At 41.0% G+C, this 24,164-nt stretch overlaps 1 protein-coding gene across 14 annotated transcripts in view; it reads right to left on the bottom strand.

The window, feature by feature from the left end:
* Positions 1-24,164, bottom strand: part of OSBPL6 (oxysterol binding protein like 6) — a 217,533-nt gene that overhangs the window by 131,925 nt on the left and 61,444 nt on the right. For 10 of the 14 annotated variants that reach the window (XM_070358932.1, XM_070358962.1, XM_070358986.1 and 7 more), the window contains exon 2: positions 23,491-23,573. The exons of 2 other annotated variants lie outside the window; for them this stretch is intronic. The gene's annotated coding sequence lies outside the window, so the exon portion shown is untranslated. Of the gene's footprint in view, positions 1-12,126; positions 12,173-23,490; positions 23,574-24,164 lie in introns of all 14 variants that reach the window. 2 more of the 14 variants (XM_070358938.1, XM_070358952.1) reach the window with 1 other exon arrangement.

Here is a 24,164-nt window from a genome sequence, read left to right as displayed (position 1 = left end):
TTTCCTGAACTATGGGCGTATCTCAGAATCCACTCAAATATCGACTGAATGTCTACATTGTGTCTGGCCATGAGAGTTCAGAATCTGGAAATATAAGCAATATTAATAATATTAGGAAAAACTCATTCCCTCCCTCAAGTTATAATGACCAGAGTCTTTATACATTTTGAATAAAGTTTACTGAAGCATACAAAACAATTTAGAATCTGTATTTAAATTCTCTTACACTGCTGGTGGGAATATAAATTGATATAATCACTTCAAAAAAAAATATCGGCTAAAGGTAATAATATTCTATGACACATATATCCACTAATGGATATATGTTCAGGAGAAGTGAGTGTTTATATCCATCAAAAGGCAAATGTGAGAATGTTCACAGCGGCTTTTTTCATAATAGCCTCAAACTTGAAACCCAAATGCCCCATTAAGAACAACAGACAGAAATGGAAAAAAAAATCAACTATGAATGCAAGCTACTGAAACTACAAAAGCAACAACAGGGGTGAATCTTAAGCCAAAGAGAACCACTGTTCAATTCCATTTACATGAAGTTCAAAGACAGGCTGAATTAAAGTACAGTGACAGCAGTAAGTGTGGTATTGTGTGGCACAGATTGGGAGAGGCAGGAAAGAATCTTCCAGTGTGCTAGAAATGTTCTGTATCTTCATCTGGAGGTAGTTTTGTGCATAGACATAGATACAGAAACTTGAGTCTACATTAAGAATTTGTGTACTCTGCTATATAAGTTATGCCTTTTTAACAAACAAGCAGAAGCACCATCCATTCATTCATTCCAATGAATGCCTACCACTATGCTGAACACTGCAAGTATAGCCCTTGTTAGAGTTTAGATGCTAGTACAGAAAATCTCATGATTGGTAGTACCAGTCATCTGGCAATAAATCACATACCACCTTCTGATAGCTCATCTGTATTACTTTCCTTCAATTACTTGACATTTAGATTTACAGCTAATCTAACTTAAAATGCAAATTCCTTGAATTCCTTGGTTGTTTTTTAATCTTTCTATGTCCTTAATGGATCACAATAAACTGTGGAAAATTCTGAGAAAGAGATGGGAATACCAGACCACCTGACCAGCCTCTTGAGAAACCTATATGCAGGTCAGGAAGCAACAGTTAGAACTAGACATGGAACAACAGACTGGTTCCAAATAGGAAAAGGAGTACATCAAGGCTGTATATTGTCACCCTGCTTATTTAACTTATATGCAGAGTACATTATGAGAAATGCTGGGCTGGAAGAAGCACAAGCTGGAATCAAGATTGCTGGGAGAAATATCAATAACCTCAGATATGCAGATGACACCACTTTTACGGCAGAAAGTGAAGAAGGAACTAAAGAGCCTCTTGATGAAAGTGAAAGAAGAGAGTGAAAAAGTTGGCTTGAAGCTCAACATTCAGAAAACTAAGATCATGGCATCCAGTCCCATAACTTCATGGCAAATAGATGGGGAAACAGTGGCTGACTTTATTTTTCTGGGCTCCAAAATCACTGCAGATGGTGACTGCAGCCATGAAATTAAAAGACGTTTACTCCTTGGAAGGAAAGTTATGACCAACCTAGACAGCATATTCAAAAGCAGAGACATTACTTTGCCAACAAAGGTCCATCTAGTCAAGCTATGGTTTTTCCAGTGGTCATGTATGGATGTGAGAGTTGGACTATAAAGAAAGCTGAGTGCAGAAGAATTGATGAGTTTGAACTGTGGTGTTGGAGAAGACTCTTGACAGTCCCTTGGACTGCAAGGACATCCAACCAGTCCATCCTAAAGGAGATTAGTCCTGGGTGTTCACTGGAGGGACTGATGTTGAAGCTGAAACTCCAATACTTTGGCCACTGATGCGGAGAGCTGACTCATTTGAAAAGACCCTGATGCTGGGAAAGATTGAGGGCAGGAGAAGGGGACGACAGAGGATGAGATGGTTGGATGGCATCACCAACACAATGGACATGGGTTTGGGTGGACCCTGGGAGTTGGTGATGAACAGGGAGGCCTGGCGTGCTGTGGTTCATGGGGTCGCAAAGAGTCGGACAGGACTGAGTGACCAAACTGACTGACTGATGTCCTTAAATGCCTAATACAGCATCTTATTCCGAGCATGTGTTTGATAATTTATTAGCCTATCACATCATAGTCCCTCTCTTTGCCTCAGGTTTCCTGGCAAATGTCCTTTTTCTCCAGGTTTTCTCATTTTATGCCACATATGAAACATGAAAACCCATAAGACACTTAAGATAGTATATAGCTTATACTTATATATACTATATCTACCAGTAGAGTTAGGATGAGGATTCTGTTATTCCAAGTTTTCCTTCACTGATCCTTTTCCAACCTGTAAGAGATTGAAATTCATCCTATATAATTTCATCTCATTATAGAATCTTATAATAAAAATAAATAAAAGGTAAAGTGGGGAAAATACAGACATAATCAATAAACTCATGTCATCGCGGAGAAAATGATAAACCTTCCTTTGACAGCTTGCGCACCGGCAAAAACAAAAATAGACATGTTTCTCTGGCTTCCCCATCCTAGACCGCTCACGGCCCTGCTGATGCCATATGTATCAACATGTCCAGAAAATACCCTTGAGAATGACATGCTTATTCATTTCCTTAGGATCTTTTCTTATAGGTGACTTTTTGAAGGATCACTAATTTAAAAGACCCAGGAAAAAGCACAAGCCCCACAGCTAAAGGTAGTTAACATAATAACCACTGTTCTCACAAAAAGGGCAAGAACAGCGCATTACCTAAGTTTCATAGTTCTCTTCTCTGTGGCCTTGTTAAATATAGCAGGTCTCACATGATTCTTGAAGCTGACTGTTATCACCTGATGTCACGAGACTCTGAGGGTTGCATCTGGAAGTCTCGGCATCTCTCTGTTAAGGCTTTCTGTTAACTTTCCCACTGAGCTGCAGCGTCCCAGCAACCAAGCACCATCTGTCCATGGTGGTGACCTAGGCCCACCTTAGAGCTGCAGCGAGTTGATCAATCCCAAGTCCTGGGGCTTCCATGATGGAGCATGCTGACCTAACAGAATCAGGTTGTTTGGCTCTTTCACTGGTATTCAAAGGGAGAAGCCCCAGTGCTGCAGGGCTTCAAGGTCTGTCCTCTTCTAAGATACCTGCCCACTGTAAATCACGAGGTATTGTCCTGGACAATCATTAGATGTCACACTCTAGATTGTGACAGGTCAGTGTTATGCGCTGAATTGTGTCTCCCCGCCCCCCACCTCACCACCACCAATTGATACATTGAAGCTCTAACCCCCAAATGTGACTCTGTTTGGAGATAGGACCTTTAGGACAGTAATTAGAGTTAAATGAGGTCAAAGGGTGAGCTCCAACTTGATAGGACTGGTGTCCTTATAAGAAGAGACACTAGATTTTTTTAAAATTAGTTTATTTTTTATTGAAGGATAATTGCTTTACAGAATTTTGCTATTTTCTGTCAAGCCTCAACACGACTCAGCCATGAAAAGTGAAGTCGCTCAGTCGTGTCCGACTCTTTGAGACCCCATGGACTGTAGCCTACCAAGCTCCTCTGCCCATGAGATTTTCCAGGCAATAGTATTGGAGTGGATTGCCATTTCCTTCTCCATGAATCAGCCATAGGTATACATATATCCCCTCCCTTTTGAACCTCCCTCCCATCTCCCTCCCCATCCCACCCTTCTAGGTTGATACAGATCCCCTGTTTGAGTTTCTTGAGCCATACAGCAAATTCCCATTGGCTATATGTTTTATATTTAGTAATGTAAGTTTCCATGTCACTCTTTCCATACATCTCACCCTCTCCTCCCTCTCCCCATGTCCATTAGTCTATTCTCTATGTCTGTTTCTCCACTGTTGCCCTGTAAATAAATTCTTCAATACGGTTTTTCTAGATTCTGTATATATGTGTTAGAATATGGTATTTATCTTTCTTTTTCTGACTCACTTCACTCTGTATAATAGGTTCTAGGTTCATCCACCTCATTAGAACTGACTCAAATGTGTTCCTTTTTATAGCTGAGTAATATTCCATTGTGTATATATACCACAACTGTATCCATTCATCTGTCAATGGACATCTAGGTTGCTTCCATGTTCTAGCTATTGTAAATAGTGCTGCAATGAGCAATGGGATACATGTGTCTAAGAAGAGACACTAGATATTGATCTCCCTCGCCCCCACCCCCAGCACATACAGAAGTCATGTAAGGATGCAGTAAGAAGGTAGCCATCTACAAGCCAGGAAGAGTCCTCACAAGAAGGCAACCCTGACGGCATCTTGATGTTGAACTTGAACCTCCAGAACTTTGAGAACATAAGTTTCTGTTTTAAGCCATCTAGTCTGTGGCATTCTGTGATGGCAGCCCCAGTGGACACATACAGTCAGTAAGGTGCTATGTACAGTCAGAGAACATACAGTATATGAACATATATGAACAGTAGCTCATTGGGCTCAATGTGGTCCTTGAATCACTTGGGCACACAAAAGTATTTCATGTTAAGACCCACTCTTAGGATTGAAGCCAGAATTCTGAACAGGCAGACCCTACAAACCTTGGTATGATTTGCCCTTGCCTCATCTCTCAGCTTCCCAGTTGGCGTTAGTGGTAAAGAACCCGCCTGCCAATGCAGGAGACGTAAAAGACTCGGGTTTGATCCCTGGATTGGAAAGATCCCCTGGAGGACGGTATGGCAACCCACTCCAGTATTCTTGCCTGGAGAATCCCAGTGGACAGAGGAGCCTGCCGGGCTACAGTCCATAGGGTCGCAAAGAGTCGGATATGACTGAGAGAGTCACACACACACGCACACACACACCCCTTCAGCAAAACTATCGCTCTTCAACTTAATTCTTTAAGCACATTCTGTTTTCTCTGTCTGGAAAACGCATCTTTCTTTATCATCTAGTTAATCCCAAATCAGCCCAACTGTCAGCTCCCCAAGGAAGTGTTCTCTGATCCCGCAGGCAGGGCTGTATCTGTCATATTCTCACAGCACCCACATTTTTGCTTCAGCACTTATCACAGTTTGTGGTCAGAGATTTCTGTGATTTCTTTTGAAGCACATGTTTCAACCACTAATCTGTAAGCTTCCCAAGGCTACATGCTTAGTATCTGTAGAACACAGTGGGGAAGGGAGGAAGAAAAAAAAAAAAAAGAGTCATGAAAAGAGAGGAAAAGAGTAATGGAGGGGAGAAGAGCAAGAAAAGGGAAGAGAAAGGTTTAAAACTATAGAACACTGACCTCGTCCATGGGGCTGGCATAACAAAATACCAGACGGGGGTGCTTAGACAACAAACGTTTCTTTATTCCTCAGGTTCTGAAGGCTGCAAAGGTCAAGATCAAGGTGCAGACAGATTCTGTGCCTTGTGGGGAAAAAACCATCCTGGTTCATGGGCTACCATCTTCTCCCTGTGTCCTCACAAGGCTGAAGGGTGAGGGGCTCTTTGGGATTCCTTTTAGAAGGACACTTCACCCCTTTCATATGGGCTCCACCCTCATGAGCTAATCATCTCCCAAAGACCCCACCTGAGGTTAGCGTTTCAACATATGGGTTTCAGGAGGACACATTCAATCGACTGCATACATGCTTCAGTCATGTCAGATTCAGGTCAACGGTAGAGGAGAGCATGCTGATCTCGCTCATACTTGCCACTAAAATGGTGCTATGCTTACAAGAGCCGGCCTACATTTTTTAAGTCAAAATCACCAGAAAAGAGTCAGTGACCTCTAATACAGCTGTGGGACAATTATTCAATCCTGGATGTGGAAAATGGCATGAACTAAAGTACACTGTGTAAAATTTGGGAGCTGTATTTAGTTGTTTAACATATGTACACACACTTTTTAAAAAGAATCAAATAATCAGTACAAAACCCTAAAAAAAAAAAAAAAAAAATACTGGGCTTCCCTGGTGACTTGCTGGTAAAGAACCCGCCTGCCAATGCAGGAAACATGGGTTCAATCTCTGATCTGGGAAGATCCCACATGTCACAGAGCAACTAAGCCCATGCACCACAGCTACTGAGCCTGTGCTCTAGAACCCAGGAGCCACAACTCCTGAGCCCACATGCCGCGACTATGGAAGCCCAAGCACCCTAGAGCCTGTGCTCTGCAACAAGAGAAGCCACTGCAATGAGAAGCCCATGCACCCCAACTGGAGACTGGCCCCCGCTCGCTGCAACTAGAGAAAAAGCCTGGGCTGCAAAGAAGATCCAGCACAGCCAAAAACAAACAAACAAACAAAAAAACCCCCACTGTGCCCCACTGTTAACACTCTTCTTTGAGTTTCACACTCCCTGGAAGTCTACATCAGTGGTTTCCAACCTAAGGCCCAGGAACCCCTTGGAGGTTATGCTATTATAAAGGTGCGGGGTGGGGAGGTGGAGCTTGCAAATGCACCTATGAGCAAGTACTGCCTGCAGATCGAATACGTTAAAACACAATTATTACCATGTTGAAAGGCATGAGATTCTGTGTGTTTAAAGAATCCTCATATTCCATATAGTTCAAAGTCACGCAGTTTGACAATTACATATAATTAGTCCTGTTTCCCATGGAATCGATGGAAGAAGTTTACCTGTGAAATGTGCCCTTATTACTCTGAGCCAAAACTGTTGCCAATATCCTTACAGAATTCACAAGACATGCAAGGAGGAGTATGGTCAGTACTCATTCATCAACATTTGTGAATTGCTACAAGGTCTCAAAAGGAGATGATGTCTAATAAACCCACAGAGTTGATGTGATGATCAGTTTAGACATTTATATGACAGGAAGATGCTTTCGACCATGTAATTTCAAAGACTTAATTTACTTTCTTTCATGTTTATAGATTTTACTTTCCCTAGTTAATTTCAAAAACTCAATAATACTGGAAGATATTACTGAACAAAGCAACTGGCATCCATGAGTTAGGTAAATGCAAGAACCGTGTCCCATGCACAGCCGCACTGTGAGTCATAATGAAAGGAGGGGCCACAGCTGCACTGGAGAGCTCCCTGAACACCACGTTACCACGTCACAGGCCCCCCTTTTTAGTTCTGAACGTGACTTAGTGTGACTCTGGCCAGCAAAAGAGGTAAAAGCTACAACGTCAGAGGCTTCCTAATATCCTGAAGCCAAGTTTACATTCATCATCATCATTTAAGAAGATACTGAGAATTTTCTGTCTCTTCTGAATGATGAATACATACACATATCTATCTCAGTATCTCTGCAAGGCCCTTAAGCTTTCTAACCGAGATGTGGGAGTCCCTCGGTCAGAGAGAGAAAGCATCCCAATACAGCTGAAAACACAGTGACGAGGAGCTGGATGTCTGGGTTCCTAGTCACAGTTCTGCTACTTCAAAGTGCGCCACCTTTTGCAAGTCACTGAGCAGTATCACTGAGCTTGGTTTCTTTATTTATAAACTGAAGACGTGAGGCAACCGGATAACAGCAAAGCTCCTTCTGACTCTGACAGACTACTCTCTGTGTCCTTTCGTCCAGGATCACAGTAACACCTGGGTATTTGGAGAAACCCATTATAGAACTAGCTCTCATTTCAGAACAGATACGGTCCAGCTTTTAAAAAAGAAAAGGTTAGGAAACAAATCTGGGTAAAAAAATGTACCCACTTCCAGTATAAATCTGCAACTATATCTACAAAACACTGAGTTTTGAACCACTAATGAAACAAGGGATAATTAAGTTCCAGGTGTTGGTTATGCTGAGTATTATATGGGATGTGGAGGTCCTTTCTCCAACTCCGAATCTCAGTGGTATTTGACTATCTAACTTCTATTTTATATTTTTCCAATTTATTAATCCCAAGAAACAGTGAGAGATGCAGAAACTCAAGAATTCTAATTTCTTTGTACCACTTTTTCTAAGACCTTTAAAAAATCAAGACAGTTTTTTTTTTTGAGCAGTTTTAGGTTCACAACAAAATTGAGGGAAAAATACAGAGATTTTCTGTATTAGCCCCTACAGCCACAAAGGCACAGCCTCCCTCATTATCAATACCTCCTCCAAACTGGTACCATTGCTACAAGTGATGAACCTACACTGACACTCCAAAATCACGTGAAGTCCATAGTTTAAATTACGATTCATTCTTGTTGCTGTTCATTCCACAGGTTTGGGCAAACATTTGACATTCATCCACCATTATAGTATCTTTCTGCAAAATTAATTTTTATTTGAGTATAGTCACTTTAAAACATTGTGTTAGTTTTTAATGTACAGCAAAGTGAACTAGCTATATTGTTGGTTGCTAAGTCACGTCCAACTCTTGCAACCCCATGGACTGTAGCCCACCAGGCTCCTCTGTCCATGGGATGTCCCAGACAAGAATACTGGAGTGGGATGTCATTTCCTTCTCCAGGGGATCTTCTAGACGCAGGGATCAAACCCTAGTCTCCTGCATTATAGGCAGATTCTTTACTGCTGAGCTACCAGGGAAGCCCCTTGAATCAGCTATAAGTACACATATATCTCCTTTTTTTTTTTTTTTTTTGGATTTCCTTCCCCTTTAGGTAGGTCTGGAATAGGAAATAGCAACCCACTCCAGTATTCTTGCCTGGAAAATTCCATGGACAAAGGAGCCTGGCAGGCTCCAGTCCATGGGGCCACAAAGAATAGGACACAGCTGTGCACACACACCCATTTAGGTCACCACAGGGCACTTAGTAGAGTCCCCTGAGCTATACTAACATAGCTATACTATATAACTAATGACTGCTGCTGCTGCTGCTAAGTCACTTCAGTCATGTCGGACTCTGTGAGACCCCATAGACGGCAGCCCACCAGGCTCCCCTGTCCCTGGGATTCTCCAGGCAAGAACACTGGAGTGGGTTGCCATTTCCTTCTCCAATGCATGAAAGTGAAAAGTGAAAGTGAAGTCATTTAGTCATGTCCGACTCTTCGCGACCCCATGGACTGCAGCCTACCGGGCTCCTCCGTCCATGGGATTTTCCAGGCAAGAGTACTGGAGTGGGGTGCCATTGCCTTCTCCAATGCATGAAAGTGAAAAGTGAAAGTGAAGCTGCTAAGTCAAGTCCGATTTTTAGCGACCCCATAGACGTCAGCCCACCAGGCTCCCCCCATCCTGGGATTCTCCAGGCAAGAACACTGGAGTGGGTTGCCATTTCCTTCTCCAATGCATGAAAGTGGAAAGTGAAAAGTGAAAGTGAAGTTGCTCAGTCATGTGTGACTCTTCGTGATCCCATGGACTGCAGCCTACCAGGGTCCTCCATCCATGGGATTCTCTAGGCAAGAGTACTGGAGTGGGGTGCCATTGCCTTCTCCGAACTAATGACTAGAAGTTATCTATTTTCATTATAGTATCTTACAGAGTATTTTCATCACTCTAAAAATCCTTTGTGTCTACCTGTTCAACCCTCTTCATTTTCCAAACCTTGACAACTATTGATCTTTTTACTGTCTTCATAATTTTGCTTTTTCCAGAATGTCATATAGTTAGAATCATACGCTATGTAGCCTTTTCAAATTGGCTTCTTTTGCTTAACAATATGCATCTAAGATTCTTCTGTGTCTTTTCATGACTTGATAGCTCATTTCTTTTTTAGTGCTGAGTGATACTGCATGGTCTGGATAGACCAGTTTATTTATCTATTCACCTACTGAAGGACAGCTTGGTTGCTTCCAAGTGTTGGCAATTATGAACAAAGCTGCAACAAACATACCAATGCAGGCTTTTGTGTAAACATATGTTTTCAAGTCCTTTGGGTAAATACTAAGGAGTGTGATTGCTGGATTGTATGTTAAGAGTATGTTTACTTTTATAAGAAATTGCCAATCTGTCCTCCAAAGTGGCAGATAACCATTTTTGCATTTCCACCATCAATGAATTAGAGTTTCTGTTGTTCTACATTCTCAGCAATGTTTGGTGTTATCAATGTTTTGGATTTTGGCCCTTCTAGTAGGTGTAAACAGGTATCTCATTGTTTTAATTTGCATTCCCCTGAGGACATACCAATGTGAAGTATATTTATCTTCTTTGATGGAGGTATCTGTTAAGGTCTTTGGCTCCTTTGTTAATCAAGTTGCTTGCTTTCTTACTATTGAGTTTTTAAAGAATTCTTTGCATATTTTGGGTAACAATAATTTATCTTGCACATATTTTCTCCTAATCTGTGATTTGTCTGCTCATCCTCTTGGCATTGTCTTCCACAGAGCTGTGGCTATTGTTTACTCCCTAAGTAGCTTTTTTTTTTTGTGACCCCATGCTCCTCTTTTGTAGCCCACTAGGCTCCTCTGTCCGTGGGATTTCCCAGACAAGAATGTTGGAGTGGGTTGCCATTTCCTTCTCCTGGGGATCTTCCTGACCCAGGGATTGAACCAACATCTCCTGCATTGGCAGGCGGATTCTTTACCACTGTGCCACCCTTAGCTTTTTCCCTTCTAAGGGAAGCCCTTAGAAGTTCTAATTTTAATGAAGGCCAACCTCTTCCGTCTTTAATCCATTGGATCCCATAGCCCTAGAGAGGAGGCTATTAAGCTATTTTTTGTTGAAACATTAAAAAGAAACCCATCCTTAAAACACTGCATTTCACTGCTGTCTACTTCAAAATGTTAACGTTTCCCCTTTGAAAATGAATATTAAGTTTAACGAAACACAATGACACTTCATTTATGTACCTTGATTCATGAAATGCTCCCCTTGGAGACAGATTCTGAATACTAATACTGAAATGGAGTTTTGCTAACATTTTGATACTAACCTTAAAAGCTGATAACATTTGCATTTTTTTCCCATCAAAAACAATTCTCTTTTGCAACATGCATTAAAGAAAATTTAATGCTCAAACAGCTGGGGATATTTATTTCATTTACTGCAGATATTCAATTTGAAAACACATACTTTCAAGACTGGCATTCTAAACTTTCAAGACTGGCATTTTAAACACGTATGCACAGTTTTTGAATCCTCCTATGGAGTAAATAAACTGACTCAAGTTTGCATCTCTATTATGATACCTTGCATACAGGCAAAGTTTTGTTTTAGATATTGATTGTGTACATGAATACATATGCCTTCCAGACTGAACTGGGGACACTAGAGCCCAGGCTTCTTGCCTCCACCCAGTATAATATTAAATATTATACTAAATATTAAGTACAAAACACTAATCAAAACGTCCTACACATTGTCTCTCATTAAATAATAACGGCAGCAACAATATTAAACAATATTAAAGTTAAGATCAGTAGGAGAAATCTGATAAAAATGATAAACTAGCGCGCTTTTGTCCAAAAAGGAAAATCCAGAACCACCATGTGTGTGAGGGGCTTGTTGGCAACTAACTTTGCCCTGCTTTCCCATACCAAATTTCTCATTGCTAGAGATAAAAGCCTTTCTCCAAGAAAAAGTTCAAACTGAGAAAACAGTTGCAGGAGGGTCAACTAAAGTTGAAATTTGCTCAATACAAAATTTTCTGTTTGAACTGCTGCCATCTGTTTTCTGATCTCTTTAGTTCACACGAATCACTTCACATTGAGGCCTCCAGTCATTTCTGTCCTGCCAAAGCCAGTGACTAATATTTGAGCTTCACCTTCCTGAACCTCTTCTCTACTCAGACAGCTTGAAACTTAGCTTTTATGAACAGGCAAAGGAGTAGGTAGAGAAACAGACCATGCCTATTTTAAGTTCCCTTTGCAGTTCTATTTTCCATAATTTCATTAATCATTTCCTTAGTGCCTTTTACATGATCTTACAGTCATTGTTTATTCACCCCATTATTTTCCACCAATCATCATTTTTTCATAATCTTCAATGTGAATTAGAAGTATTGGTACAAACTCATGAAGCAGTTTACGTAAAGATAAAAATTTCTAAGTTTATCCTCCGAAAAGATCTGTAAATAATGACAAACCAAGTAGCAATCACCACCATGACTGTTTATATTGTGTCCTGAAATACAATTTCTATTAAAAGGAACCAGAGCTCCTTGGAGAAATGGCTAATTTCAGGTCTGGGAACAAAAAATACAATGAGATAGGAACATCTTGCTATCAAAGACTAGTAGAACCATATCATAAGTAAACAGAAAGATAGAAAAATAGATGACATATTGATGCACACACGCATGGACACTTACGTATATCATATACATACAGCTCAGAAGCCAACTGGAGGAGGCTCCCCTAGACAAAAATCAGACAGTTTGATCATCAAATGAAATAATTACTGCAAATGGATTGAAATATATCAATGCATTTAAATTCCAAAGTTCATTATGATCTTTAAAAAAAAGCACTGGTCACCTTTAGAGGAGGATACCTAACTAATTCATTTTGAAACTGGTAAATAAAGGGGAAGGGTCAGCATTTATCCTGCTTTTCTATTACAAGCTGTACCTTGACACAGAACAGTTTCTCTTTACAGGAACTAGTAATTTATTCCAGCTAGTAACTGAAGAAAAATGTTAGATTACCATTGTACGTCTCCTAATGAATGAATGGGATCTCAGCAATGACCATCAATGGCTGCTAAGATTACTTCAAAAGTTTAATCTGGGGAAACAAGTCATCCAGTATTGACTCAAACTTAAACAGCAGAGGGAATAAAGCCAAAGTTATTTTTACTTTTCAGGCTCTCTTCTTTCCAATCATTTTAAGAAACTACAAGTCATTCAGCAACATCAGTGTATAAGCTTTCTTTGAGAAAGAAACCACTGCCAGTCAAAGGAGCCAGAGGCACCTATAAATTAGTTCTTCCTTGAGTTCACTGTTCTACTTATGAAATTTCCTTATATAAATTCTTACACATTTCCTCCTTAAAAGCTAAACGAATCATTCTGCCTTTTTTTTTTTTTTTTTTTTTTTGGTCTGTGTTGTTCTTTTCTAACCTAAAATAGAGATAATTGAATTAAAGAATTTAAAAGAAAATTCAAAGACAAATTCTACTTTTGAATCTTTTTTTTTTTTTTTCAGGATGAAAAAAACATGTATTTATATTGGATCTAATTCCAAACTTTTGAATCTTCAAACTGTCAAACAATTCTTTTAAAAAATAAATAAATGAATAATATTTTTCCAAAGGAAACAAATGACAAGATCTGAAAAATATCATTAATTATGGAACAACTAAAACTATTTTAATCATTTCACATTGTTAGAACTTTAATTAGCAAAACTGAACCATTGAAGTAATTCTTTTAAATAAAATTAAAAGCAAGATCTGCAGATAGTAGTAAATGACATTTCTAATTAAAAATCTTACAATTATCATCTTACAATTATCACCTTGAAAAAATCAGCACAACCTCAAATGGAGTTTGAGCAAGAGGGTGCCAAGAACATGTAAGCAAATACATTAGGAGAAATTGGTTGAGGGCCTAAGGGGTGAGGATGCATGCCTTAAAAGCAAATGACTAAGTTGGTAAACTGGAGAAGGCGATGGCACCCCACTCCAGTACTCTTGCCTGGAAAATCCCATGGATGGAGGAGCCTGGTGGGCTGCAGTCCATGGGGTCTCGAAGAGTCAGACACGACTGAGCGACCTCACTTTCACTTCTTACTTTCATGCATTGAAGAAGGAAATGGCAACCCACTCCAGCATTCTTGCCTGGAGAATCCCAGGGACGGGGGAGCCTGGTGGGCTACCGTCTATGGGGTCGCGCAGAGTCCGACACGACTGAAGCGACTCAGCAGAGCAGTGTATGTAGACCTTACTTTAAAAACTATGAAAACCACTAGCATGTGGGGGTAAGAGCTGGTAAAGGTATAGATGATATAAGATGGCAGTATATTGATCATTGTTGAGGTTGGGTGATGGGTACATGGGGATCCACCATACTATTCTGTTTATTTTGTACATGTTTGAAACATTCCAAGAGAAAAGTCTTTAAAAAAAAAAAAAAAAGCTAGAACTTTCATCTCCTCCCACTACTTCGTAGCTATGGGTCTCTGGATTTTTTCTGAACCTCATTTTATTAATCTATAAGCTGGAAATAAGGAGTGGTGCCCACCTCACTCAAAACAACCCTGGAATGTTGCTAAGTATCATGGAAGGCAATGGATATAAAACTTCTAAACTGCAAGTAATATACAAATATATAAAATCAATAATAATGAAGATTTGTAATTACTAATAGACTACATTCCATCCTAGAATGTCTGAAGAGATCATTAATATATTTCTTTCAGTAGTAACACGAGGTATATCCACTCATTTTTCATTAATTCTTACCTGAAAAAAACCATAATAAAGCTGGTTAAGTATAAAATATGGATAACATAAATATTATTTATGTTATATATGGATAACACAAATGTTATCATATTTGGTCACAGAATATACTATATGACTTATTTTGCATAATAATGCAAAAATTTAGGCCTTTAGGAAAAGTCTGAGTGTCTTGTGTACATATCAACTTGATGGCTGAAAGAAGATGCCTAAAACCAGACGACAGAAGGAAGATGGTTTAGGATTTTAAATGATGGTATAATTCACATGATCAAAATTGAGAATCTATTCTTACAAAATCCACTGAAGCTTGGCCATCCAAAACAATGTTCATATAAAAGTCACAACATTAGAGATAAGAAACATTAAATTCTTAAGGCAAATTGATTATACTTTGTAAGCTAAACATCTGGCTCTCCAATCTTAAGGCTCAACTCAAGGAAGCTCAGTGGACATCTGGGCTCCGTTTATTTTATTTATTTATTTAAACCTATTAGGCTAACCTTACAACTATCACAAAATACAACTCAAAGAAAGAGGACAGGGGAGAGAGAGACTCTGTGTGCTTTCCAGGCGTGGTTCTATTCTAATATCCCAGTCTAATCTCCAAGAGTCAGATGTACCCTGAAAGAACAACAGGCTAGGGTGGTGTGCTGTCATGGGGCCAAGTTTCAAATTAAATAAGCATGTCAAAGCAATGTTTTAAATAAGCACATTCTTGTTCAAAATATACTTTAATAAATCACTTGGATAAATTCTTTTGCATTAATTTTATCTTCAAATGATAGCTGTGCATACCAAGTGCCCACTTGTACTGTGCCCAAGTCTTTTAAAATCTGGGTTAGGGGAACATGTTCCTTTTGGTTCAGCTCTTCCTGTGGCCTTTGGTTCTGCATGAATGACCCAGTGCACTCCTCAGATGGCCTCAAATGCCATGGCCATTTTGTCCATGACATCCCTAAAAAGTGCCAGTCAACCCTGCCAACCCCTGAGTTTTAGGATGGCCCAAGGAAGACCATCTGAACTGCTGCTTATGAACTTACTTAACAAAAGCATGACTGAAACTGTCCGTTTCTTATTCCTTTGTTAAGGTAAAGAACATTACACAGTATCTCAGTTAAAGAACTGGTCAATTCACGAAAAAGCAAAGCTTGAGGCTAAAACCCTCACTCAGGCTATCACCCTGTTAGCAAAACCTTCACGTCCTAGTTAGAGTTAGGTTCTAAGTTCATATTTCCTCTTACAGTTTGACACCTCCTATCCGTGAGAGGGATCTTTCCCCTAAGAGGCTATGCTGCTTTCTCTAAACACCGGCTTTTTACTTTTTTTTTTCCCTCTAAAACATCACAGGGCCGTACAGCTTTTCTGCCAAAGAGAAAAGGTTCCCAAGGTCCACAGAACTATGTAACTGGCAGTGTGGCCCACCGAATCAAGGAGCTCCACTTCTCAACTGTTTATCCCAGATCCTGATTGCCGCCTCTTGTAGCAGAGAAATCACAGACATCAAGGTCAAACCACAGGATGATGTGAACTCCAAAACTTGAATGGATTCATTCCAAGGATTTTAGGCCAGATGACTTCCACAGATGTCATTTTTAACTGAAGTTCTATCATTTAGAAGGAAACACTGACAAGTGGGAAAACAGAGGAATTTAGTGAGAACAGGGTGTTTGAAAGGAAGCTCTACAGGATTTTAGGCTGACCCCTTCCTCTGTTATCTCCCTTCTCCAAATGAGTTCGTTTTATCAAATCTGTCCCCACTTTTCCCCTAAACCCAGGCCCTGATATCACACTGTGAATGAAGGAAATGAAGGTGAGGGCCTGAGTAATTTGGTAAGTAAGCCTCAAGACAACCTCCACAGTAGCAACCACCCAGTAAATGGAGCAAAGCCCTTACAGAGTTTCAGCCAGCGGAGGGTAACGGTGTCAAGACCATAGACAGAGCTACCTCCCTGAAGACTTACGTTCCAGAGAACACCAGTGAGTGAACAGTACAAAACAGCAGCCCCCAAAGCTCCGCAAAATCACCTGGGGACACTGTTAGCAGTATTAATACTTGAACCACATCCCAGTCCTACTGATTCAGACTCTGGTATGGGCCTGGAAACTAGAATCTTTTAATAAGCTCCCGAGGTCGGTGCTGTGCTGCTGCTGCTAAGTCACTTCAGTAGTGTCCAACTCTGTGCGACCCCATAAACGGCCTCCCACCAGGCTCCCCTGTCCCTGGGATTCTCCAGGCAAGAACACTGGAGTGGGTTGCCATTTCCTTCTCCAATGCATGAAACTGAAAAGTGAAAGTGAAGTCGCCCAGTCGAGTCCGACTCTTAGCGACCCCATGGACCACAGCCCACCAGGCTCCTCCATCCATGGGATTTTCCAGGCAAGAGTACTGGAGTGGGGTGCCATTGCCTTCTCCGGAGGTCGGTGCTAGGATTCGCAAACTGGCCAATTCTGGTAGCCATCACAGCTAGCCTTTCTCAATTTTCATCTTGTGTGCTCTCAGAGTTGCCAAATAAAATATAGGACATCTAGTTAAATTTGAAACAATTAATCATTTAGTGTATCTCAAATATTGCATTTAATATTACACTTTAAAAGAAAAAAGACCGTGTTCTTTTTTTTTTTTGGCTTCACTGGGTCTTCATTGTTTGGAAGGGCTTTCTCTAGTTGCGGCGAGTGGGGGCTACTCTTCACTGCGGTGTGCGGGCTTCTCATTATAGAGGCTTCTCTTGTTGTGGAGCACGAACTCTAGGCACTCAGGCTTCAGTAGTTGTGGCACACAGGCTCAGCAGATGTGGCTGGAGGGCCCTAGAGTGTGGGGGCCTTGGTTTTGGTCCATAGGCTTAGCTGCTCTGCAGCATATGGAATCTTCTTTGACTAGGGATTGAACCCATGTCCCCTGCGTTGGCAGGCAGATTCTTATACACTGTGCCACCATGGATATCCTAATATGACACCTTTTTAAAATTAATTTTCACTGGCTTATGGTCACTTTACATTGTTAAGTCAGTTTCTATTGTACAGCAAAGTGAATAAAAAAAATACATGTGTGTGTGTGTGTGTGAAGTCGCTCAGTCGTGTCTGACTTTTTGTGACCCCATGGTCTGTAGCCTACCAGGCTCCTCCGTCCACGGGATTTTCCAGACAAGAGTACTGAAGTGGGTTGCTATTTCCTTCTCCAGGGGATCTTCCCAAGCCAAGGATCGAACCCAGGTCTCCCGCATTGCAGGCAGACACTTTACCACCTGAGCCATCAGGGAAGCCCTATATATATGTATATATATATATGGATATATATATATCCCCTCTTTTTTGGATTTATATATATATATAGGATATATATATATCCCCTCTTTTTTGGATTTCCTTCCTGTTTAGGTCACCACAGAGCACTGAGTAATAATACTCTACTTTTATATTAAAAAATGATCCCTTGTTTGTCTGAAGTTCAAATTTAACTCGGAGTCCTGTATTTCTATTTGCTAAATGACGGCAACTGTCAGGCCCACCTCCACTACAATGATGGATGAAATAAAAATGCACATAAAAAACATAGCACTGCTATATCCACTTTTGATTTGCTAACTCAGAATTTGTCTCTTCAGAATATATAGCATGTAGACAATACATCAAATATGAAAATGAGTATGGTGATATTACTCAGATAGCCTCAATTTCCCCAACTGTGAAATGGAAAGGGTTGGACCAGATCTAAAATTCCTGTAAACCACTGAATTATTAACAAACCTTTACCCTTATCAAATTTAGTTATCAATGTCTGAGATTCTCATGTCTTCTGGAAGAAGTTTCTTCACAAAAGCAAATCACCAACCAACTCAATTTGTCATCCATTTCTACTTTTTCAAAAGAATTTCTGAAACCTATTTTTGCACAGCTCACCAGTGGTAATGTCTCCTCTTATACAGTGATTTCAATGTTCTCTAATATTTGCTACCTTCTACAGATTCTGCCCACAGTCCACATCAGAAATGCTCAGGGGTTACAGAGAAAATAGTGCTCCCTCATACTGATCACATCAGGGGCCATGATCACACATGGTAATCACACAGGATGTACTGCTTACCAAAAACTCATATTATTTTAGTAAAGATCCAAAATTATTCTAAGATAGAGATATGCCATGAACTCTTCAAGTCAGGAAGGGAACAAATAGCAGGCGTCTAATTCATGCTGACTAAAGGCAGAGGATGAGATGGCTGGATGGCATCACCGACTCGATGGATGTGAGTCTCAGTGAACTCCGGGAGTTGGTGATGGACAGGGAGGCCTGGCATGCTGCGATTCCTGGGGTCGCAAAGAGTTGGACACGACTGAGTGACTGATCTGATCTGATCTGATCTGAAAGCCAGTCTACAGTATTAGCATTAACCATAAGGAGTAAGTAGGAATTATGATCTCTGGACATACAAATTTAGTTTTACTCAAACGGCCTTGATCAAGTAACCAATGTTGGTATCTATGATACTGATGGCATCTAGCTTGGTCATAGTTGTTTAACAAAGACCCTTGAGCTCCTCCCGAAAGTCTGAGTTTAGGCACTGATCATATGAGAGCAAAAAAGCTCTTATTTTTTGTTTCACTCAAATTATTTCTCCTGCTTTAACTGTTTTGATTTGGGCTGCTGCTGCTGCTAAGTCGTTTCAGTCGTGTCCGACTCTGTGCGACCCCATAGACAGCAGCCCACCAGGCTCCTCTGTCTCCGGGATTCTCCAGGCAAGAATACTGGAGTGGGTTGCCATTTCCCTCTCCAATGCATGCATGCATGCTAAGTCGCTTCAGTCGTGTCCAACTCCATGCAACCCCATGGACAGCAGCCCACCAGGATCCTCTGTCCACAAGATTCTCCAGGCAAGAATACTGGAGTGGGTTGCCATTTCCTTCTCTTTGATTTGGGCAATTATGCTAATTATAGCAGCAGACTATGGCCCATGGGTCAAATCTTGCCCTCTGCTTATTTTGCAATGAAAGTTTGATTGACCTACGGCCATGCCCATGTATCTGTGTAGTATCTACGGCTGCTTTCCCACGTCGACAGCAGAGTGGTTGGCAACAGACTGCATGGCTCACGAAATCCTTAATATATACTATCTGCCCCTTCTGTAAACTTTGCCAATCCCAGTTGTAAATGACTAACATTAATCCCACATTTAAAAAAGAGAAATGAAGTGACAGTATTCCAGGCTCTACATCTTTTGGGCAACAATTTTCTAAAAATGGATGGTAGCTTTCCAATGCAGGAGTTATTTCCAGCATAATCAAGAACTCAGCCTTTGCAACCTCTCAAGTGCCCAGGGAACGTTTTTGGTGTAGTAGCTCATACAGTTAACTGTAGTTTCAATGGAACACCACTCCTCAGTCTCAGATATTCTTAAGGATCCAAAGGATAAACACACAGGCACAGAAGTATGAGAAAACACATTTCTTCCTGCTCAGAGTCCAGCATTTCAGGAGACGAAATTACACAATGATAAGCACACGTGTAGGACGGCTGCTGCCACCAGTATCTGTAGTCTGATGAGGGAAATGCAGTCAAACAGGAATACAGAAATTGTCTCCATTTGGCGCTGGCGCCTCTGAGGGTACTGTCACTGTTACAGAGATTTAGAATCTAAATCAACATAGTTCTGTGGTTTCACTGCTTTAGGCAGGAAGAGTGTGTGATCAGAAAGAACAACTATCTTCAAAACCGAGACTACTGGGAGCCTTAAAAGATCTCCACACAGATGCTCTGAAGGACAGACTTGATGGCCAGAGGACATACTATGGTTTTTGAGAGGGCTTCGCTGAATGCCACCTCCTCCGCAGTTATCAACCATGAAGGGCCCCTTGCAATCTTCTTTCTGCTCCCACAGAAAGCCCTTGTAAGCAGACATGACACACTCACGGTTACTGAAATTTTATGCCACAGAAAATTAAACACAGATATTCCTCTAGTTGAGAGAAGCAGGAAGAAGAAGAAGAAGAAAAAAAAACCATAGTAACTGTTGCTAAGTTTGGCTTTACGGTATTGACAGAGTAGATGACTTACCAAATAAAAACTTTAAAAACTGGGTCTAATTCAATCCTTCAACCCCTGTGGGGGATCAAAAGGGGCTCTCCCACTGGGATGGAAGCAGAGCTGAGGCTCTTTCACCCTCCTTCAGTTCTGCCTCCTCCATTATGGACCGTCTTTCACTCCCTGAGGCCACCCCTCCCTTCCCCTTGTTGGTCTAAATGTATGTCCTGGGCCTTAAGTCCCTGGGCTCCCCCTGGACAAACAAGAGGAACAAATACACACCCACACCCCTGGAGGGAGAGACACCCAGCTCATCTCACTTCAGGGGTGGCCAGAGCTCAATATGCTTGAAGTGAAGTGTTAGTCGCTCAGTTATGGCCGACCCTTTGAGACCCCATGGACTACGGCCCACCAGGCTCCTCTGTCCATGGAATTCTCCAGGGGACCTTCCCGACCCAGGGGTCAAACCCTGGGTCTCCTGCACTGCAGGCAGACTCGTTACCACCTGAGCCACCAGGGAAGCTCCAATATGCTTCTTTTTTTATTCAAATATTTGAAGAATGTCTCCTATCTGCCAGGATTTGTACTCAGGTTCAAAAGGGAACAAAAACAGCCCAGTCTTCTCAGGGCATTGATAGGTGGAGTGGCACAAGGAGGAAGATAGCAGATAGATAATCCCTCAGAGTCTAAAATTATATTATAAGCGAGTCTAAGACTATGAGGGTATAAACTGTGTTCAGCATTGTGAGGGTGAGGAGCGGGAGTGTGAGAATATAAGGGGGACTCATCATTTTTATCAAGGGATCTGAGAAGGCTTTGGCTCCACTGAAGAACATTTAAAACGAAACTAGGAGGAGGAGCAGGAGTTGCTCAGGTGAAGAAGGGAGCTGAGGAGTATTTCCGGCAGAAGGACAAGCAGGTGCAGAAGCCCTAAGGACGAGAAGGTCTGGCTCAGTCAAGAGAGGTGAGAGTGAGGCTGGGAAGAGGAGCAACCCTTCTAAATCAGAGCAGTGACTTCTACTCATTCTAAGTACAATGGGAGGCCATGAACAGGGGAGGAAGAGGCCATCCGTGTGTGAGGACTGGTCCTGAGGGGTAGGAGCAGAGGCCCAGGAGACAATGGAGGTCTGCTTTGGGAAGGGGTGGCAGGGAGGCGTGCAATAGTGTGCAGAACAGAGGCATTAATCAAGGCATATCTGGAAGGCATGATCAACAGGGGATATACTGACAAATGAGGGACAAAGAGGTACCAAGGATGTCTCTTGATTTGCTAGCATGAGCTCCTTGGTAGGTAGCGCACCATTTACCAAGATAAGAAATACTTTTGGAAGATACTGTAGGGTGAAGCATCAAGAATTCCACTTTGTAAACCACACAGCATATCTGTAAAGAGCACAGTAAGATTTACTGGCTTCTCTGCAAGCTTCTGTGCTTCTTTGTTCATCATCTGTAAAACAGGAATTATGTACCAACTTCGTGACGGTTGCGATAAAAAAACTGATGCGTATAAAGTGAAACACTTAGCATGGTAAACAATAATCTCAGTAAAAGATTAGCAGCTATGGTTATTATTCTGTGCTTGAAATGTCTTATCGGCAACCTTAGTAAAATGTCCAATAGGCAGGTAGATAGTGGGGCTCTACAGCTCACAACTCTCCTGGTGGGAGATAGTGGAAAGGATCCTGCATGTTCAGGGCTTGGGTATGCTGCTGTGAGATTATGAATCAGGCATCTAGTTGGAGACTTCATAATAGCATTTGAAGATTTACTTATAAATTTGCTAACAGGTCAGCATCTGGGTATCAACAGCATAAAGATGGCACCTGAAGTTGTAGAAAACAGAAGTATTTGATGCAAAAGTGAGTCCAGAGGAAGAAAAACAGAGTCAAGGAATGAGCCTGTAGGGAGTTCCCTAAACTCAAACACAAAACAAAGGTTGAAAAGTTGAAGGAAAGGCAATAGACATAAAAAGGTTCTGTACATTTACCTATTTCTTCAAACCGAAAAACGACAGTCAATCTTACAGGAGAATCAGTAACTCCTTATATATCAGAAATATATACAAAGATATTTTTGCCAAAACATTCACTATAATGCTATAAAGATCAAAAAAGACCTAAAACAACCTAAATCAACAATAGCACACCAATTAGGTAAAGTGTGGCACATCTATGTAAGAAAATACATGTACAGCTAGTAAACGTCAGGTCATAGATGATTTATTGGGAAAATGTTCACATTTTATTGGTACCTCAAAAAAGTAGGCTACAAACTAGCATGCACAATGTTTTGTTTTTAAAAAAATACATAATAGAAAAAAAAAAAAACAGCAGGGCAAACAATACCAGAAAAGTAAAGTTAATTCTGGATAGTAAGATTTTAGGTGATTTTTTTCTTTCTTTGTACTTTTTTATTTTTCAGATATAGCATGAGTAGATGCTACTTGTATAGGAAGAACATGAAACAAGCCAGGTAATTTTTACTCTTCCTTAAAAATATCTGACACTCTTTGTCTTCAAATCCCCAAACCAAAGCTCAGGAGAAACACTGGGACTGAAGACACAAACATCTCCATTCTCCTCCTTGCAGGAAAAGGAACCAGACACTGTTGCAGGGACAGACAGCAGTACTTCCTGAGCCTTCTTTCATGAAATAGAACCATGCTGTTCTTTTCTAACCATAAAACAACTGACATCAGGGTCATGAATTGGATGATATTCTTTGTTGATCTTTAACAACACACACTGAGAGAAAATCATAGAAAAAGATTCGTTTCATTGTAAAAAGAGAAAGTCACACAAACTTCCAGTTTGTACATATTTACATACCATCACACCCACAACCAAACCTGAAATTTATTTTAAAGAAACGTTAAACATTTTTAGAGGACTTTCACTTCCCTATAGCACTCAAAATTTATTAAGAAAAATTGCATAAATAGGCTTCGCAACAGGGGATTAAATGCTTTCTGATAGAAGCAAAAGAGCCAGGTCTCCTTTTCTTCCAGTACATGGTATCCATGCAACCTTGGCTAAGTAATTTCGCTTTTCTTAGTTTTCTTATCTAAAACTGGGGAGAATAAAACTTTCCTAGCAGGAACCTTCAGGTTTGGAGGACAATAACAGCTGCATGGACTCAAATCACGCTAACATCCTTCTCGAAAGACCACAGAATCAATAAGAGGGCAAATATCATCATAAGATCCAAACCATTCAGCATTATTAGGAACAGGGAATACCACAAGCTTCAAACTACCTGTGAGTGGAGAAATAAACACCGACTTCCAACTCAGCTCCTGCTGCTGCTACAATCCAGGGCGTGTGAAGAGCAGGGAAGCCCTGTGAACAGGAGAAAAGGGACACAGAGATGAAGTTCAAGCAGAATCACCCCCCAGAAAGGGAAGGACAGTCCTGCACTAACAGCCCACACACCACACTCAGGCCTGAAACCTGGTAGTTCTCAGCACTTGCTACATGTCAAGAAAGGGCTTAAAGGTGAGAAAGACCCAGGACCCAGAAAATTAGTGCTTCTAGAAGAGAAAGAAGTAAAGCAAGGAGTGGTGCCAGGATGGTGAAGGATCTTAGAAGGAGAAATTGAGGATACTGCACACCCCAGATCCTCTCCATCCACCAGCACCACCATCGACCCTTAAAGAAACTGCACCTCTGACAGAAACGAGCGCTCCTGAACCAGGAAACATTCATGAAATGCCCAGGAACAGAAAAATATCAGCACAAAATCAAACAGCTGCTGAAAATTCTCCCCACCAAAAATCATGAAACAGAAGAAAACCATAACACAACATTCCAAACTGAATTAAATATTCTCACACAAGCACTTGGAGAATTAAAAACACTTAGAATCAGAAATACAAAAATTAACAACAGAAGTAGACAAAGAACAGAAAAGGAAGAGATGCAATGAGAGTT

Source organism: Bos mutus, chromosome 2 (assembly GCF_027580195.1).
Source record: "Bos mutus isolate GX-2022 chromosome 2, NWIPB_WYAK_1.1, whole genome shotgun sequence".
Classification (NCBI taxonomy): domain Eukaryota; kingdom Metazoa; phylum Chordata; class Mammalia; order Artiodactyla; family Bovidae; genus Bos; species Bos mutus.
Note: the sequence above shows the minus strand (reverse complement) of the source record. Positions and strands in the feature narration are given on the sequence as shown.